The sequence below is a fragment of the Drosophila pseudoobscura genome, chromosome X, assembly GCF_009870125.1.
Source record: "Drosophila pseudoobscura strain MV-25-SWS-2005 chromosome X, UCI_Dpse_MV25, whole genome shotgun sequence".
Classification (NCBI taxonomy): Eukaryota; Metazoa; Arthropoda; class Insecta; order Diptera; family Drosophilidae; genus Drosophila; species Drosophila pseudoobscura.
In genome coordinates this window covers 35699663-35719449 of record NC_046683.1, presented here as the reverse complement: position 1 = coordinate 35719449, position 19787 = coordinate 35699663, and the positions used below count along the sequence as shown (strand labels likewise).

At 38.0% G+C, this 19787-nt stretch overlaps 3 long non-coding RNA genes across 3 annotated transcripts; all 3 read right to left on the bottom strand.

The window, feature by feature from the left end:
• Positions 1–59: 59 nt before the first annotated feature.
• Positions 60–18195, bottom strand: LOC117184507 (uncharacterized). Its single transcript, XR_004469907.1, has 2 exons — positions 18021–18195; positions 60–310 (listed from the first exon to the last, which is right to left on the bottom strand). It is a non-coding gene; the product is annotated as an uncharacterized lncRNA (long non-coding RNA).
• LOC117184508 (uncharacterized) lies at positions 2811–3466 on the bottom strand. The gene is made up of 2 exons (XR_004469908.1): positions 3030–3466; positions 2811–2964 (listed from the first exon to the last, which is right to left on the bottom strand). It is a non-coding gene; the product is annotated as an uncharacterized lncRNA (long non-coding RNA).
• LOC26534366 (uncharacterized) lies at positions 5778–13922 on the bottom strand. Its single transcript, XR_004469906.1, has 3 exons — positions 13540–13922; positions 6088–6386; positions 5778–6025 (listed from the first exon to the last, which is right to left on the bottom strand). It is a non-coding gene; the product is annotated as an uncharacterized lncRNA (long non-coding RNA).
• Positions 18196–19787: the final 1592 nt, after the last annotated feature.

Below are 19787 nucleotides of genomic sequence, written 5' to 3'. Positions count from 1 at the left end.
AAGAATTTGTTCCTCATGCAACATCTTGGTATTGTATAGTCTTTGATCCAATATAATGTGGTGGTTAAGTATACCAAATAACTGTCCAATTAGATTTGTTCGTCTAAGTTCATATGTGGCGATCTGTGCGCTGAGAGAGCTATTTTCAGGTCAGTCTCTAAAGCATCCAGGCTTAAATCAAAGCTTTCAACAGCTCCTTGAATTTTATTGTCTTTTTGTAGTTTTTCCTCCAGATGAAAGCCACGTCCCGCTTTTTTTATATTGTAATCTTTTGTTTTCGACATTTAAATCCTATGTAGTAAACTTCTATCTACAATATTAAAAGTAAACATTTTATAATTAGGCTATGACTAAAGTAGTTTTCAAAAATGCAATTTGTAAGCAATACAGTATGAATTTGATTCCCGCACAATGGTCCACCGAGAAAAAACAGTGGAGCGCAGTATATTTTTAAGCACATCAGATCCGTTTTCCTGTGATGACACAACACTGATTTTTTATACCAGATACTTTAAGAGTATATGGATATATAAGATTAGTGGTGGATGCGTGTAACACCAAAAACGAAGCGTTTCCGGCCTCATAAAGAATAAATATTTTTGATCATCATCAATAGCCAGAAAAAGAATCCAAAAACGAAGATTTGAACATTATATTTGAACGATGATATGCACTGACTGCATCTTTGAAGTGGCTATGCAGTTACTGCACCATTAAGTGGCCCGTGTGACACCAGTAGAAGGCTGTTACGCGCGGATCCCAGGCAAAGTGCAGTTCTCCTCTCCTCCCGCCCAAACGACCGAGGGGCGCTGCCCCTGTTAGACTAATATGAGAGTAAAATTAGTACTTAACTTACTAAGAGAACTACTCAGCAAACAAACAGACGTGCCTTTTGCGAGAGTCCCGCAAAATGCTCGCAAACTAGCTTGTGTACGAGCGTATGGCTATGCGTCGCAAAACTCTCGCAAACGAGCTCGCAAGCGAGTCAAAAAAAAAGCAGCAAGCCTTCATGTGCCTTCAGTCCGGCAATGCTCCTTCGGCTCTCTGTTCACGTCTCGACAGATTAGTGGTCGAGAAGTCATTCGTGTTTTTATACCCGATACTCAAAATGAGTATTGGGGTATATTAGATTTGTGGTAAAAGTGGATGTGTGTAACGTCCAGAAGGAATCGTTTCCGACCCCATAAAGTATATATATTCTGGATCAGCATCAGTAGCCGAGTCGATTGAGCCATGTCTGTCTGTCCGTCTGTCCGTCCGTCCGTCTGTCCGTCTGTCCGTCCCCTTCAGCGCCTAGTGCTCAAAGACTATAAGAGCTAGATCAACGATGTTTTGGATCCAGACTTCTGTGATATGTCACTGCTACAAAAATATTTCAAAACTTTGCCCCGCCCACTTCCGCCCCCACAAAGGGCGAAAATCTGTGGCATCCACAATCTCGACGATACGAGAAAACTAAGAGCGCAGAATCGTAGAAGATGACTATATCTTCTAGAGTGTGAAATCTGAACCAGATCGTATAATTAAGTTAGCAAGAATCAAGAAAACAATTTCATTCTTTCTCGCTCTGTCTCTCTCTAACACACAAGTTTCATGGTCGGTTTTGCCAATTGAAAAATATGAGTTCAAGGATCTCAGAACCTATAAGAGCCAGAGCAACCAATTTGGTATCCACACTCCTGTGATATCGGACCTTGACCATTTTGTGTCCAAATTTCGCCACACCCCCTTCCGCCCCCGCAAAGGACGAAAATCTGAGGCAACCACAAATCTCAGAGACTAAATTTGGTACACACACTAATTTAAGATGTCACTATAAAACGTATATCTCAAAATTTCGCCCCACCCCTTTCCGCCCACACAAAGAACGAAAATCTGTTGCATCCACAATATTGCACATTCGAGAAAACTGAAAACGCAGAATCATAGATAATGACCATATCTATCAGATTGCTGAATCTGGATCAGATCAGATCATTTTTATAGCCAAAAGGAACAAATCAATTTGCAGTGGATACGCAGCGCCCGACGTCACGGTCAGACTGATTTTCTGTCTCTCTCGCACGCACTCTTTGTCGTGTCGTTTAATATTAGCGGCGTCTGCCGGAGGAGAGCCATACTGACTTAGTATCGGGTATAACTGTAGAGTTGCGGTGTCCGCAGCAACTCAAAACGTTCCCCCTCGTTCTTTTTCTACATGTGTCCAGCATTAGAAACAAGTTCAAATAAAGCCTGCGTTCCTTGCGCTGGCATTTCAATTATTTTCGTCGAATTGTGCAGTACAAAGTTAAAAATCTCTACAATCTCTTACGAATTTAATAGAAACTTCTACCAATAGGTAAGTACGTTATTAATAAAAGAAATAAAATGTCTTACAAAAGAAAAAGCCTAACATATATCGGAGAGGCTCGACATGTGCAAAGAGCTACTGGAGATTTTGAGGTTAAATTGAATATTCCGAACCCGAACTCCAACAAAATGCATTACTTTGCGATAGTAATAAATTTCCATTTACTGAACATTCCAGTTCAACTGACTTAATCGGTTAACTAGGTGGCTGTCTGCAAATAATGTCAGCACTATGGCAGGCAATGCCTTGGTTTATATTTAAAAACTCTTTAACAGATTACCTTACGAAATTTAATTATTTATCTTCGAATATAAGTTTAAATATTAATGTAGACGGTCTTCCGCTATGTAAAAGTTCTAGAATGCAAGCATGTCTCATTTTGATTAACGTCAATGGCACAAAGCCAGTTTTGGTAGCTGGAATATTTGCAGGTAATTCGAAGCCAGGATTCTTTATTTGCAAGAATGTGTCTACGAGTAAGGAGAATTGATAAAGGAAGGGATGATGTTTCAAAATATGTGTTTCCGAATATCTATGAGAGCAATCATATGCGATGCGCCAGCCCGCGCTTTTATATTGGCTGTGAAATATCGTTCGGGTTTTTATTCCTGCAACTATTGCATTCAAAAAGGGGAAACTTTCTGTAACCGTCAAATTTTCAAGAAATCAATTAACCTACCACGAACCAATGATAGCTTCCGAAATCGTATTCAACCTGAAAACCACAACATCCAAGGCTAACATGTTCTTGATAATATGCCAATGAATATGGTAAATCAGTTTCCCTTAGACTACATGCACGTAGTTTGTCTTTACGTCATAAAAACGGTCCTAGGGACTTTAGTAAGAGAAAAAGGTCATCAATTTGAAACGGGACTCCATAGCTTCCCTTAATAATAAACTTGTCTCTTAAAAAGTTGTTATCTAGGGAATTCAATAGAGAAGTTAGATCTCTAGATAATCTCGACCGATTTAAAGCCACTTTTTATTATATACTGGACCAATAGCATTGAAAGGCATTTTAGATACCGGCTTGTATAATCATTTTTTACTGCTAAGCTTAGCGATAAGACTTCTTCTACGCAAAAAATATTGTGTCACGCAAAATTCTCCTGCATCCAGCTTGCTGGATAATTTTGTAAGTCAAGTTCTGTCTTTCTATATGAACGCAATGCTCACTTTTAATTTTGATTGCTTAACACATTTAAGCAAACAAACCATTCAATATGGTTCTCTACAGACCATAAGCTCATTTACGTTCGAAAACTTTCTGGGCCATCTTGAAAAAATGTTGATAAATTCGAACTACTCATTGGAGAAATTTAACTGTACATTAAACATGAAATAGAAAATAAAATTTGTCATAGCCAACTAGTAGTTGGTCTAGAAGCATACTTTACTTCTCCCATAAACTCTACCTATGTGGGCATTTTCTATTCAAAAGTACTATATTTCGACTCGACCACATCGCAACATGATATAGAAAAATATCAGAAAAAACATTTCATTTTGAAGATTGTGGAAATCACATTTACTTTCCTTTAATTGAATAATTTTAGATTTTTAAAAGTGGCTAACCAATACGATTTTAATTTTGAGGAAATGGTAGCGGAAAATACTCAAATAACAGGTAACATTTTGAGTGACTTTCCTTCGGCTTTACCTTGCGATGTCGTTTTAATATATTTTCAGACATATCTAATACGGCTCCAAATAATCGGTCCAATAATTATGGTAATGCATTGAAACATTTTCTTGCTCAATAGACTTATTTGAAATAAGGGGGCGGAACTTATTTCGTTGCGTAGTGAAGTCGCATCAATAAAAGCTCGAGAGTGCGGAGAGCCTAACATGTTAAAATTGACAGTGCCACGTTCACCACTGGCCAGTCTAGAGGGCTTTTAAGAATTTGAAGATTATCTTAAAGAAGAGCACGCTTTCAAGAACTTGGTAAGGAATTGTTTACATTTTTTGAGTAAATATAAGCGATGATGTGGCGAAGTTTTTCTCCTGGCGTGGTACAGACTCCAAAAAGCATTTAAACAGAAGTTTGCGCTCGACGATCACGATTTTGACCACACAACACAAAAATATTTTCAGTATGCTCAAGAGCGGAAGGCCAGATTAAATAATACATACATATATCTTCAATATTCAATATTAATATATTAAATTCATGTCATATTAAAAATTAAAAATATTTTTTATTACGGAACAAAATAGGAACGGGCCTTTTACGATATCATTTATGAGCCTTTTGCGATATCGTTTGCGAGCCTTTTGCGAGTCGTTTTTGATATAAAATAATATCAAAACGAGGGGGAACGTTGTGAGTTGCTGCGACACGACAAAGAGTGCGTGCGAGAGAGACAGAAAATCAGTCTGACCGTGACGTCGGGCGCTGCGTATCCACTGCAAATTGATTTGTTCCTTTTGGCTATAAAAATGATCTGATCTGATCCAGATTCAGCAATTTGATAGATATGGTCATTATCTATGAATCTGCGTTTTTAGTTTTCTCGTATCCTCAATATTGTGGATACAATCGATTTTCGTCCTCTGTGGGGGCGGAAGGGGGTGGGGCGAAATTCTGAGATATACGTTTTATAGTGACATCTTAAAGGAGTGTGTGTACCAAATTTGGTTACTCTAGCCTTAAAAGTCTCTGAGATTTGTGGTTGCCTCAGATTTTCGTCCTTTGCGGGGGCGGAAGGGGGTGTGGCGAAATTTGGACAGGAAACGGTCAAGGTCCGATATCACAGGAGTGTGGATACCAAATTTGGTTGCTCTAGCTCTTATGGGTTCTCAGATCCTTGAACTCATATTTTGCAATTGGCAAAACCGACCATGAAACCTGTGTGTTAGAGTGAGACAGAGCGAGAAAGAGTGAAATTGTTTTCGTGATTCTGGCTATAATAATTATACGATCTGGTTCAGATTTTGCACTCTGTAAGATATAGTCATCTTCTACGATTCTGCGTTTTTAGTTTTCTCGTATCTTTAAAATTGTGGATGCCACAGATTTTCGCCCTTTGTGGGGGCGGAAGTGGGCGGGGCAAAGTTTTTAAATATTTTTGTAGCAGTGACATATCACAGAAGTCTGGATCCAAAACATCGTTGCTCTAGCTCTTATAGTCTTTGAGCATTAGGCGCTGAAGGGGACGGACAGACGGACAGACGGACGGACGGACAGACGGACAGACGGACGGACGGACAGACAGACAGGGCTCAATCGACTCGGCTATTGATGCTGATCAAGAATATATATACTTTATAGGGTCGGAAACGATTCCTTCTGGACGTTACACACATCCACTTTCACCACAAATCTAATATACCCCAATACTCATTTTGAGTATCGGGTATAAAAAAAAACCAGAACATATGTTCACACATGTTTGTATATAAACCCAAAATGTTCCATTTGTGCAGCCATTTATTTTGTATAAACAATTATTTGTCTATTTTACTATTCCCAACGTCCAAAAGACTCCTTTTGTATTGTTCTTCAGTGACCATAACGCCCCCCATGTCCACAAAACGTGTATGCATTCCAGCAGCAATAAATCGCTTGGTAGCTGGCATATCTAAGCGAGGAGCTTCGAGTGAGGTATTTAATTCCTTGCTTCTAGCCAGGATTTCCTTTGCGCGACCCAAATCATGTATTATACCATGCTGAAACCATAAATTCAATATCTTAAGTTATTAAATATACGTACTAAATATTATAACTTTACCTTAGACACATCTGAGCCCTGTAACTTTAAATACATCCAATATAATGTGGTGGTTAAGTATACCAAATAACTGTCCAATTCGATTTGTTCGTCTAAGGTCATATGTGGCGATCTGTGCGCTGAGAGAGCTATTTTCAGGTCAGTCTCTAAAGCATCCAGGCTTAAATCAAAGCTTTCAACAGCTCCTTGAATTTTATTGTCTTTTTGTAGTTTTTCCTCCAGATGAAAGCCACGTCCCGCTTTTTTTATATTGTAATCTTTTGTTTTCGACATTTAAATCCTATGTAGTAAACTTCTTTCTACAATATTAAAAGTAAACATTTTATAATTAGTCTATGACTAAAGTAGTTTTCAGTAGTTTTATTCTTAGTTATTTCATTGTTTCTCATTTGAGATCTGAGAAAGATAGCTTTATATATGGTTACACAAAAAACTATTGCATTTTGGCACTCTCCGCTTCCAATTTGTAAGCAATACAGTATGAATTTGGTTCCCGCACAATGGTCCGCCGAGAAAAAACAGTGGAGCGCAGTATATTTTTAAGCACATCAGATCCGTTATCCTGTGATGACACAACATTGATTTTTTATACCAGATACTTTAAGAGTATATGGATATATAAGATTAATGGTGGATGCGTGTAACACCAAAAACGAAGCGTTTCCGGCCTCATAAAGAATAAATATTTTTGATCATCATCAATAGCCAGGAAAAGAATCCAAAAACGAAGATTTGAACATTATATTTGAACGATGATATGCACTGACTGCATCTTTGAAGTGGCTATGCAGTTACTGCACCATTAAGTGGCCCGTGTGACACCAGTAGAAGGCTGTTACGCGCGGATCCCAGGCAAAGTGCAGTTCTCCTCTCCTCCCGCCCAAACGACCGAGGGGCGCTGCCCCTGTTAGACTAATATGAGAGCAAAATTAGTACTTAACTTACTAAGAGAACTACTCAGCAAACAAACAAACGTGCCTTTTGCGAGAGTCCCGCAAAATGCTCGCAAACTAGCTTGTGTACGAGCGTATGGCTATGCGTCGCAAAACTCTCGCAAACGAGCTCGCAAGCGAGTCAAAAAAAAAGCAGCAAGCCTTCATGTGCCTTCAGTCCGGCAATGCTCCTTCGGCTCTTTGTTCACGTCTCGACAGATTAGTGGTCGAGAAGTCATTCGTGTTTTTCTTTTTCTACATGTGTCCAGCATTAGAAACAAGTTCAAATAAAGCCGGCGTTCCTTGCGCTGGCATTTCAATTATTTTCGTCGAATTGTGCAGTACTAAGTTAAAAATCTCTACAATCTCTTACGAATTTAATAGAAACTTCTACGAATAGGTAAGTACGTTATTAATAAAAGAAATAAAATGTCTTACAAAAGAAAAAGCCTAACATATATCGGAGAGGCTCGACATGTGCAAAGAGCTACTGGAGATTTTGAGGTTAAATTGAATATTCCGAACCCGAACTCCAACAAAATGCATTACTTTGCGATAGTAATAAATTTCCATTTACTGAACATTCCAGTTCAACTGACTTAATCGGTTAACTAGGTGGCTGTCTGCAAATAATGTCAGCACTATGGCAGGCAATGCCTTGGTTTATATTTAAAAACTCTTTAACAGATTACCTTACGAAATTTAATTATTTATCTTCGAATATAAGTTTAAATATTAATGTAGACGGTCTTCCGCTATGTAAAAGTTCTAGAATGCAAGCATGTCTCATTTTGATTAACGTCAATGGCACAAAGCCAGTTTTGGTAGCTGGAATATTTGCAGGTAATTCGAAGCCAGGATTCTTTATTTGCAAGAATGTGTCTACGAGTAAGGAGAATTGATAAAGGAAGGGATGATGTTTCAAAATATGTGTTTCCGAATATCTATGAGAGCAATCATATGCGATGCGCCAGCCCGCGCTTTTATATTGTCTGTGAAATATCGTTCGGGTTTTTATTCCTGCAACTATTGCATTCAGAAAGGGGAAACTTTCTGTAACCGTCAAATTTTCAAGAAATCAATTAACCTACCACGAACCAATGATAGCTTCCGAAATCGTATTCAACCTGAAAACCACAACATCCAAGGCTAACATGTTCTTGATAATATGCCAATGAATATGGTAAATCAGTTTCCCTTAGACTACATGCACGTAGTTTGTCTTTACGTCATAAAAACGGTCCTAGGGACTTTAGTAAGAGCAAAAGGTCATCAATTTTCTTTGAAACGGGACTCCATAGCTTCCCTTAATAATAAACTTATGTCTCTTAAAAAGTTTTTATCTAGGGAATTCAATAGAGAAGTTAGATCTCTAGATAATCTCGACCGATTTAAAGCCACTTTTTATTATATACTGGACCAATAGCATTGAAAGGCATTTTAGATACCGGCTTGTATAGTCATTTTTTACTGCTAAGCTTAGCGATAAGACTTCCTCTACGCAAAGAATATAGCCTGGATATAAAAATGATCTGATCTGATCCAGATTCAGCAATCTGATAGATATGGTCATTATCTATGAATCTGCGTTTTTAGTTTTCTCGTATCCTCAATATTGTGGATACAACAGATTTTCGTCCTCTGTGGTGGCGGAAGGGGGTGGGGCGATGTTTTGAGATATACATTTTATAGTGAGATCTAACAGAAGTGCGGATACCAAATTTGGTTACTCTAGCTTTAATAGTCTCTGAGATTTGTGGATGCCCAAGATTTTCGTCCTTTGCGGGGGCGGAAGGGGATGTGGCGAAATTTTGACACAAAACGCTCTAGCTCTTATAGATTCTGAGTTCGTTGAACTAATATTTTGCAATTGGCTAAACCGACCATGAAACCTGTGTGTTAGAGAGAGACAGAGCGAGAAAGAATGAAATTGTTTTCTTGATTCTGGCTATAATAATTATACGATCTGGTTCAGATTTTGCACTCTAGAAGATATAGCCATCCTCTACGATTCTGCGTTTTTAGTTTTCTCGTATCTTTGAATTTGTGGATGCCACAGATTTTCGCCCTTTGTCGGGGCGGGGCAAAGTTTTGAAATATAGCAGTGACATATCACAGAACTCCGGATATAAAACGTCGTTGCCCTAGCTTTTATAGTCTTTGAGCACTAGGCGCTGATAGGGACGGACAGACGGGCGGACGGACAGACAGACAGGGCTCAATCGACGATTCCTTCTGGACGTTACACACATCTATTTTTACCACGAATTTAATATACCCCAATACTCATTATGAGTATCGGGTATAAAAAGGGTCCAAGGGATCAAAATATTGATGAAAAAGTATTAGCCTTAATCCACAAACATAACACGATGTCCGTTCGAGAATTGGCAAAAAAAACGCGAGCAAGTATGAGTATGGTTCAAAGAATAAAGCAACACCATAATTTAAAGACATACAAAAAACAAAAAGTTCCGAAAAAAAGTAAATTTGGGGAGAAAGTGCTAATATTGCAGGCCATTTGCACCTGTGGCCTAAGAACCAGTGTTTTTTTCACAAAAGGGAAAATCAACGCCGATTTGTACATGAAGGAGTGTTTGACAAAGCATCTTATACCTTTTTATGAAAAACACGATGGGTCCAGAATATTTTGGCCAGATCTAGCGTCCGCGCACTATGCCCGCTCAACTTTAGCGCTACTTGATTCAAAACGCATAAATTTTGTGTCAACAGAGGAGAACCCACCAAATTACCCAGAGCTCCGGCCAATAGAGCGATTTTGGGCCTTAGTTAGAAGAAATTTAAAGAAGGATGGTAGTCTCTCCGAAAACATGCAAGGCATGAAAAAAAAACTGGATGCGTGCAACCCGTAGGATTACCAAAGAGTGTGTGCAGAACTTAATGAGCGGTTTTAAGCAAAAGATTCGATTTAAAATAAGAGGCTAGACATTTTTTAAATTTATGAACAAAATTTAAAGTTAATGTTTTTCTCTAAGATTAAAAAAAATACAAATTGAAATCGGAACAAAAGCATCGAAGTTATAAAAAAACAAAGTGTGCAGTTTCTTTTTGGCACATTTCTTATATTATTGAGAGACGAAATAAAAACATATTGACAGACATTATGCAACCTTATGCTGAGGAAAACCTGCCCTTGAGATGGATCTTTCTACAGAAAAATGACCCAAAGCACACCTCAAAGCTGGTCAAGGCTTGTTTTACGGAAAAAGATTTAAACGTCATGGCTTGGCTAAGTCAGTCTCCTGACTTATACCCATTTGAAAACTTTTGGAGTGACTTGAAACGTCGAATTGGTAAAAATAGTTTTCGAAAAGAAAAATAATTTTTGAGAATTTGTGCAATAAACGTGGTATGAGATTCCAGTGGAGACTTGCCGCAAACTTATTGCTAGTATGCCAAGAAGAATGGCCGAAGTCATCCAAAATAAGTGTGGTTATATAGGATTCTAGCAAAGACTATACAATACAACATGTTGCATGAGGAACAAATTTTTTTTTCAATTTTCGTTTGACGCTTCATGGTACGGGCGCGGGGGCTATTACTTCAATTCTCTTTTACGCTACCATCGCCTCCGAAATGCTACTCGGCTTCGTCAATGCCTCGGTCAGCGTCGAGTCGGTGTGTCTCGAGAGAAAGAATACAAAAACAAAATATGAATCGTCTGCGTGCCGAAACCGTAGGGCAGCGTGGTCGCTGATGTCTTTGGCGCGGCACAGTAGGTACTCAGCCGAAATAGTAAAAAAATTTTATGAGTGCTTTAGATAAATTTAATGTACGCATCTAATAGAGAATTTTTCAATCGAATTTTCAAGATAGTTTTAGTTTAGAAGATATAAACACTCAAAGTTTAACATTTTTTCAGTGTGCAAATATTTATTGAACTCAGTTTCACTAACTAATTTAGCAAGCTGAGACGGCCAATGGTCCCACTGTGCCGCTCCAAAGACATCGGCGATCCGCGACCACCGCTTCGACGGTGCTGAGGCTCGAGAGTCCAGAATTGCCGAACAGACGAAACCGATGGGCAGCGGGGTCGTGGTAGAGACGAAGTACAGGCGAAAAGGGAATTGAAACCCCGCGCGCTCCCTCGTGCCTTTTGGGTTCTAATGTTAGGACCCGCCATAGAACAGCTTTTTGGTCGCTCATGTAACATCTTGGTATTTTATAGTCTTTGATACTAGTAAATGATTATAAATTATAAGAAAAAAGCGGACAAATTTTGATACGCTTTTAGTTTTTCGCTGTGGAGAATTGCTGTACTTATTATTTTGGCCAGCCCTTGTTTATGTTTTTAAGCTTTAATCGGTCATAAAATATATATTTGAAATGAACAATGCTTATAATAAACATTTTTATAGTCTATTGTAGGTTATAAAACTAAAAGTAAATTTGATTTTTTAATTATGTTTATTAGAAAAGTTTTATAGGACGTGAACGAAAGCTCATAAGCGTGTACTTATAATTTTGTCCAGTAGTTTATATGAGCTAGAGCAACCAAATTTGGTATCCACACTCCTGTGATATCGGACCTTGACCGTTTTGTGTCAAAATTTCGCCCCACCCCCCTCCGCCCCCTCAAAGGACGAAAATCTGGGGCATCCACATATCTCAGACTATTAACGCTAGAGTAACCAAATTTGGTATCCGCACTCCTGTTAGATCTCACTATAAAACATATATCTTAAAATTTCGCCACAGCCCCTTCCGCCCCCACAAAGCACGAAAATTTGTTGCATCCACAATATTGCAGATTCGAGAAAACGCACAATCATAGAGAATGACCATATCTATCAGATTGCTGAATCTGGATCAGATCGGATTATTTTTATAGCCAAAAGGAACAAATCAATTTGATGTGGCTCCGCAGCGCCCGACGTCACGCTGAGACTGATTTTCTGTATCTCTCGCACGCACGTCGTGTCGTTCAATATTAGTGGCGTCTGCCGGAGGAAAGCCATACTGGCTAAGTATCGGGTATAAATGTAGAGTTTCGGTCTCCGCAGCAACTAACAACGTTCTCCCTCGTTTTTTTTATAGATTCTTTATATCAGTGAGAATGAAAAAGACATGCTATTTTTTTGAACAAATTAAAATCTCTTAAGGAAAAGGATTTTTTTGAATTGAAATTATTGCCTTTTTTCATTCTCACAAAATTAAACAATCTATGAAAAAAAAATCACAAGGATTGATTCATTTCAGGCGTTTAAAGTGAAAAGTGATAAACATGAATCCACATGTGCTCGCCACTGTAGGTCTTATAGTCTCTGGCGCCAAGCAGGATGGACAGACTGGCATGGCTAAAATGACTTTTGATATACAGTGGCGAGCACGTGTGGATACATGTTCATCACTTTTCACTTTAAGCGCCTGTAAAATCTTTAAAAATCAATCAATCCTTGTGATTTTTTTTAAAGATTCATTAAGTTATTGAGAATGAAAAAAGAAAACAATTTCAATTTAAAGAGATCCTTTTCCTTAAGAGATTTTAATTTGTTCAAAAAATGAGCATGTATCCACTTTTGCACGTTTCAAATTTTTGTACTTTAATAATTTTTAAAAAATATTTTTTCCAAAGGTCCTTAGTTTTTATCATATTCCGAATAAGTATTGGCATACTCTCGACTAAATTTAGTAGGTGCTGGAAAGGTATCATGCGCCATTCCGACCTTACGCGCTCTCAAAGACTCGCCCAATCCCTTTGGTGCACACTCGTACTTTTTAATGTTTTTTAAACAGAGGAACCCATTTTGTCAAATTTTATAGAGAAATGTGACTTCCCCATATCCGAGATCACTTTCCAGCCATACGGTAGCCCGACGCACACGGCTAAACTCGTGAAAAATCGTCCCAATAATTCGAGTTTTCACTTAATCCAGTGGCCTGATGAATAGTCCAAATCTAAATCCCATTGAAAATCAATGGGCTCTGTTTAAAAAACATTGGAAAAGTACGAGTCTGCACCAAAGGGATTGGGCGAGTCTTTGAGAGCGCGTGAGGTCGGAGTGGCGCATGATACCTTTCCAGCACCTACTAAATTTAGTCGAGAGTATGCCAATACTTATTCGGAATATGATAAAAACTAAGGACCTTTGGAAAAAATATTTTTAAAAAATTATTAAAGTAAAAAATTTGAAACGTGCAAAAGTGGATACATGCTCATTTTTTGAACAAATTAAAATCTCTTAAGGAAAAGGATCTCTTTGAATTGAAATTCTTGTCTTTTTTCATTCTCAATAACTTAATGAATCTTTAAAAAAAAAAATCACAAGGATTGATTGATTTTTAAAGATTTTACAGGCGCTTAAAGTGAAAAGTGATGAACATGTATCCACACGTGCTCGCCACTGTAGAATATGTATGATACCTGGTTCATGAATACATATACATTCATATATATACATATACATTCATATATATATATATACATTCATATATATACATATGGTACGCAATGAATTAGGGGTTATTGAAATTCGGGTATGCATACATACATACATACATATGAATGTGACAGCCATAAGGCATCCGACCGCAAAATGTACTATCTATATAGTATATATTTTGCTGATAATCGCCTAGATATCTGATGTTGATTTGAAATGTATGTAAACATGCAGATTGTACATTAATGTTCGAAAAATTTTTTGCGTTACAAACAAACCACAAAATTAAATCACGTATTTTAAGTTTGGAGATTTCACTATTTTGTCATTAACAGTCTTAAATGTTGTTCTCTTGGGTATCTAGATATTTTTCAACAATCCAGTACAAAACTATTGTAGCACTGGTTCAGGTGGATTTTATCATTGTCTATTTTTTAAATTCCTAACTTTTCAAGAATCGAACACCAGAACATCCTCCGATAATACTATTCAATTACAAGAAATAATTACTGCATAGAACTATCGATAAGGTATACCGATTGACTTATTTTCGTTATTGAACCTATCTGTTATATGCTCTGCACACTGAGCACATCCCGAGGGAACATTGGGATTTTTTCTGTGATGTGAAACCCAGTTTCACAATAGCACCATCCACCATCTACTATACGTCAAAGAGCAGCTGATGAGCATAAAAAATAAACAAAGTTTTGGTCAGAATAGTGATATATTAAAAATTTTTAATTAGTAGATTTTGTTTTTATTATCTACTTTATTGGCTATAATTAGCTATGTATGCACACTAAACCTTACTCTTTGGACTCCCTTTATAATTGCAGCGGCTTTGTTTGGCAATTAGTTTGGCTTTAGCTGCACCTCCAAGCATTTTTCGAATGAGCTGAGTGCGGCGCCTTGGTTGCAGAAAAATTACTAGAGCTGCAGTTGTATCTGTTCTGGTCGACATTTTACGGAACTATTTTGGGACCCCCGCAAATATGTAGTACTATCATGAGTGAAAAGCGTGTATTGCGTGTTTATGTAATGGCTGCAAAATACTATACAAAAAAAAAAACATACATACGTACGTGTAGTTATTACCACCAATTGTTGGTTTCTCATTTTTGTATTGTGTCTGTTGTATTTTTTTTTTTAGTTTTCAACGATTTTAAATTCGAATTAAGATTTGAATAATGTCTACGCGAGAACTAATTTTTATTGTCCATCATTGTTTGAGAACCATCGGTTAACTATCACATAGAAAAGTGCGGCTAAGGATCATCCCGGCGGTTGGTGGAATAACTGTCAAGTTTTCGGAACAGCAAAACTTTACGGACCAACCTCGATATGGACGGTCGTCAGTGTGAAAAGCCTATAATGGTAGTTTTGAATAATATTACCTCAGACGATATTCGTTCACACGATGCATTGGAAATTGGCTACGAGCCTAGCTTATAGCTTGTTCCCACACAGCTTGACAGAAGTGAAACCTGGATTCCCACTAGAACCATTTAAAGCTTTGGATTTTTTGAAGAACTTCCGCGATGCTTTACGGAGTTCCCCTAGTGTAAGAGTATACCATTCAGGTTTTTCGGCCTTTGAACTCGACGGTCGTGGCCTCCCGTGAAATCTTCTCCTCAGGAGGCTCAGGGACTCATGGAGAATGCGGCTCAGGTATTCTTAAAATCCAGTTTGTCCGCCTAAAGTGCCAGAATTGAACTAGACTCGGTAGAGAGCAAGTTTTCAAGTACCTGAGTTCCGAGAAATGTTCTTCCAGGACCCTCCAGTATACTATGTATCTCTGAATCTTGTGAGTGGAAAGTGCGAGGTCCAGGACCTCTTTACGATTTTTATACCAGATATTCAACAAGAATATAGAGATATATTATAATTTTGGGGAAAATGGATATGTGTATTCTTGATCATCATCAATAGCCGAGTCGATAGAGCCATGTCTGTCTGTCCATCCCCGTCCTTCTTTTTTGACGGCTAGTTCTCAGAGACTATAAAAGTTAGAGCAACAAATTTTTTTATCCACACTCCCGTGATATTACACATCATCAAGTTTGTTTCAAAATTTGTACATGCCTCTTTTCGTCCCCACAAATGACGAAAATCTGTCGCATCTACAATTTGGAAGATACGAGAAAACAAAATTAGAATGTCCACATCTTCCAGACTGCAGAATATAAATCAGATCGGATTATTATTATAGCCAGGCGAATAAAATGAAATTTCGAAATTTTTGATGTTTATAGCTGACGGAATAATAATAATAATAAGAAGGACGGAAAAATGTCATAACGTTTATTAAAATCTATGGATAAACGGTTAATGTGCCGTCGTGTGTCCAAACTTTGAAATGCCGCATTTTTCCGTTAAATTGCGTTACTCGAAATACAACTGGTTGGGAATCATGGGAATCGTAATAGTTTTACCAACAAAACCTTAAATGACGCCCAATTAATGAACTTGATCCAATACAAACCCCCAAGAAATACATTTATTTAAACTTTTCCCGAGTTTTCAAAGTGAAAAGTAGTCGGCTAAAGGTTTTTTATACTGTTTTTGGCTGAGCTTATCAAAAATTTTCATTACATTTGATAATATGGGAATACCATTTGTGGTTATTTCGTAGCTTAGCAAAGCTATTCGGGCAGAAATTTAGTGGGCCTAGGACGAAAAATTATTTTATTTTCTTCCACGTATATATTTTGTAAATTGTTTAATCCAAAAGAACTAATTGACGTGTTGAATTGTCGCGAATTGATCAATTGCTCCGAATACGTTTAATTTGGGTATGTGGTTTATAAGTGGAAGGTCACCTTTCCAGTTTAACACATACTATACGGCTTCCAAAACAAGCTGTATACTGTGTCTCCTTACCTGGATATTTCGCAGGCTATTGACCGGGTGTGGCACGAGGGACTCCTTGTCAAGATCAAAGTGATGAACAACTTGTATAAAACTATCAAAAGTTTTCTGATGGAGAGGACAGGATGGTGCAGCTTCTTTGACCAAGACTATCAAGGCAGGAGTACCGCAAGGCAGCGGGCTTGGGCCGACATTGTACTGCTTATTCACTTACGACATGCCAAATTCCACTACGTTCTGAAGGCAACAAGGGCAGATCCTCAAGGTGGCAACATTTGCTGACGAAACAGCAGTACTTTCGAGGGCTAGCTGTGTCTATGATGCCACAGACAATCTAGAGCAATACCTCAATCTGTTTGAAAGCTGGGCCAGCTGATGGAACATCTCCAGAATCCCTGATAAATGTGCAGTGGTGATGTACACTTTAAGAATGGGCTCTGGCCCATTTGGCTTCCTGCTTGGGAATCTCGTGGAGCAGCGTAGGAATCCCACATACCGCGGAGTTACACTGGATGCACGTTTAACTTTTGCAAGTTGGTAGGTAAAGCCCAGAAAATGTTCTGGCTACTTAAAAAAAGCAACAAGCTCAGTTTAAAAACCAATGTCATGATCTGCAAAGCCATTCTAGCCCCTGCCTGGAAGACTGGCCGCGTAGACTGACCAAGTTGCTCTAATAGTAACAGCAAAAAACATAATTACATCTATTATAATATTTTAAAATCAAGAAAAAATTACATAAATAAAAGAGTCGAGAATCAGTCGATTGGAGATCGATGATGGACCAATACTACCCATCCCTACATAAAGTTTTATAACGACTAGAGCAATTATTAAAGGGCTTGTGTTTGTGAAAAGATGTGGAACTGAAAGACAAGCAGCACGCGCTAATGCAAAAATTGCTTCTGCGCTTAGAAATCACGAGGTTTCTTTCATGGGAAAACATAAAGGCGTTTTCAAACAACTTTGCTTGGTTCGAATGGCACCGAATTTTAAGACCACAATGGATCCTATCAAAATGATCTATTTTGACAATATGGTTGAAAAAATTCAATTTTTCCGAATAATTGGTTAGTTAAGGCGAGAGCATCAGCAGAAATTAATTTTGCAATAGCTGGGATTTGACTCTGCTGGGTTACGCAGCATGATAGCAATTAATCCATAAATTATAGCCAGTGGTGCAGCAGCAAAGTAAACCTATTATTCTTTTGAATATGCACTGCTCACTGTACCATATTGTCATCGATCTGTATACATATATATAAATACATCTATACATACATATATTAACCTCACGCACGGCGTCAGCCTATGGAGCCGATCGTTCTCGTCTTTATCTTGCACCTTTTTTTTGCTTTCGATCTCTCCATGTGTCTTTGGGCAAGCTTCGCTTGCATTAGAGCATGGGAAATTCAACCCGCCTGCCCTTTGCTATTTCTTCTCCGATGTATCGCATAATATACCATCACCCACTTTTTAATATATAAATCGCAAACGACGCTGCTAAAAACCCCTCAGTAGCTCAACAATATTTATATACATCCCAGATGTGTCGTCTTTTTTGGTTCGCTTTGGCGGGGACCCCTTTTCTGTTGCCAGAAAAGGTGCTGGAGCTACATGACCCGTCCAGATCCAACTTGATAATGTCCGAAAAAAACTCATTACTGAAGAATAAATTATGCATATTTGTTCTATGTTGGCAGTCGTCTGCCATTTATTCGCCACACACTTGCAACTGCAGCCTGGCAGACTCGGCCATGCCGCATTCAATTTCATCGCCAGCCTTGAATGCATCCGAGCCATTGGGCATGATTTTTGTTGTTTTTTGTTTATATTGTCACAATCATGTTTACGTTTTCGCAGTGATATCATTTTTTAGATGTGAGTGACAATTATTCAGAGTTGTATTTGAAAACCATCGACTAACTATCGCAAAGAAACGTGCGGTTTAGGAACATCCAAAATGGATGGTGGACTAACTGGTAAATTTTCGGAACGGCAAAACCTTACTGACCATCCCCGAAATGGATGGTGGATGGTCGTCAGTGTGAATACCCTATACGTGTGCAGAGCCTATTATTATATGACGCACAAATTTGAGCAAATTGGAAGAAACGTCACTGACAATCCATTTCCTACATTCCCACTTTGACTTTTTTCCACCAAACCTACCTGACGTTACTAGACCTCAGAATTTGCATATTTTTAAAGGATTAAGATAGAAAAATTCTGATGACAGAAGTTCGTTTCATGAAAAGTAGATTTGAAAACGATCTGCATTATTTCATAAAATTTATATGCATAATATATGCCAACATATGCAAAAAATTAAGAAAAAGCGAAGTATATGCAAATTATGCAAAAAATATGCAACAAAATAATCAAATCAAAAAAAATTTAAAAGCGATTTGGATTTTGTATAGGTATTTAAATTGCAGTAAACAAATACAATTTTTTCTAAATTATTTATTAAGACGCTCTGACGTTTCTCTCCAAAAATCATTTAGTAAGCGGAAAAGCTTCTTTCAACGTCACAGGAAGTAATTGGAGCAAATTTATATTTTACTATATTTTCATTTGTGACTGGTTCGATTCCGGACTATTTATTTTTGAAATGATTTTAAAATCAGGATTTCTTTTCAAAATTGCTTCAAATTTCTTTTTTAAATCCATTCCAAAATCCCCAGTTATGTTATAGACTATTGTCTATTTTCAGCTTCCTTGAATAAGTCCATTGACTTTGCTAATGTTATTAGCTTCTCTTTGTCCTTCTCTTTGTAGTGACCAGACGTGTTTTTGTTTTGCGCTCCGCTTCCTTTCCTTTTATTTTGCAAATACAGCCGGTGTTTTTTCAAAATAAACCTCGATTAAAATCCTCATTTAACCTACAGTAGAAAATTTGTCCTATAACGCGATCTATATAGTATATATAGTATCTGTATATATAGTATCTGTCCTATATAGTTAAAAATTTGATTTTGAAATTAATTCTGTGCGTTGGTTAATCGTGTGTTTGTGTGTTGCTTTCTGTAAGTACGCTCACGATGAGTTTAGCCCGCTCTTTATCTCGTAGCCTTTGCTTTAGCTATTACTCTCTCATATCATAGTTGATATTTGTTTTTTATAATTTATTCGCTGTGGTCTGCGCCAAAAAATCATGTAATAAGCAGATCACCGACGATCAGCCGATTATCCCCTGATGGCTCTGCGTCAACGTAGTGCACGCAAAATGCGCCGGATTTTTTGGCCTTGTGGGTGATGCCATTTCAAAGCATAATGGTTTGCACTACAGTTGCGAGGCATGCCGTGCGGTGGAGAAAGAAATGGTAGCTTTTATGAGGCAAACGCGGAGTGGCTTTAAGGAGCTGACCGTTGGTTTTTTTTTTTAAACTAATACGATCGGCTCCTAGTCATGGAGGCTCAGCTTAGCGGTTTAAAACTGCTGAATGAGTCTCCGAGGCGCAAAAGGGTCACACTGCGGGATCTGCAAGTGCCA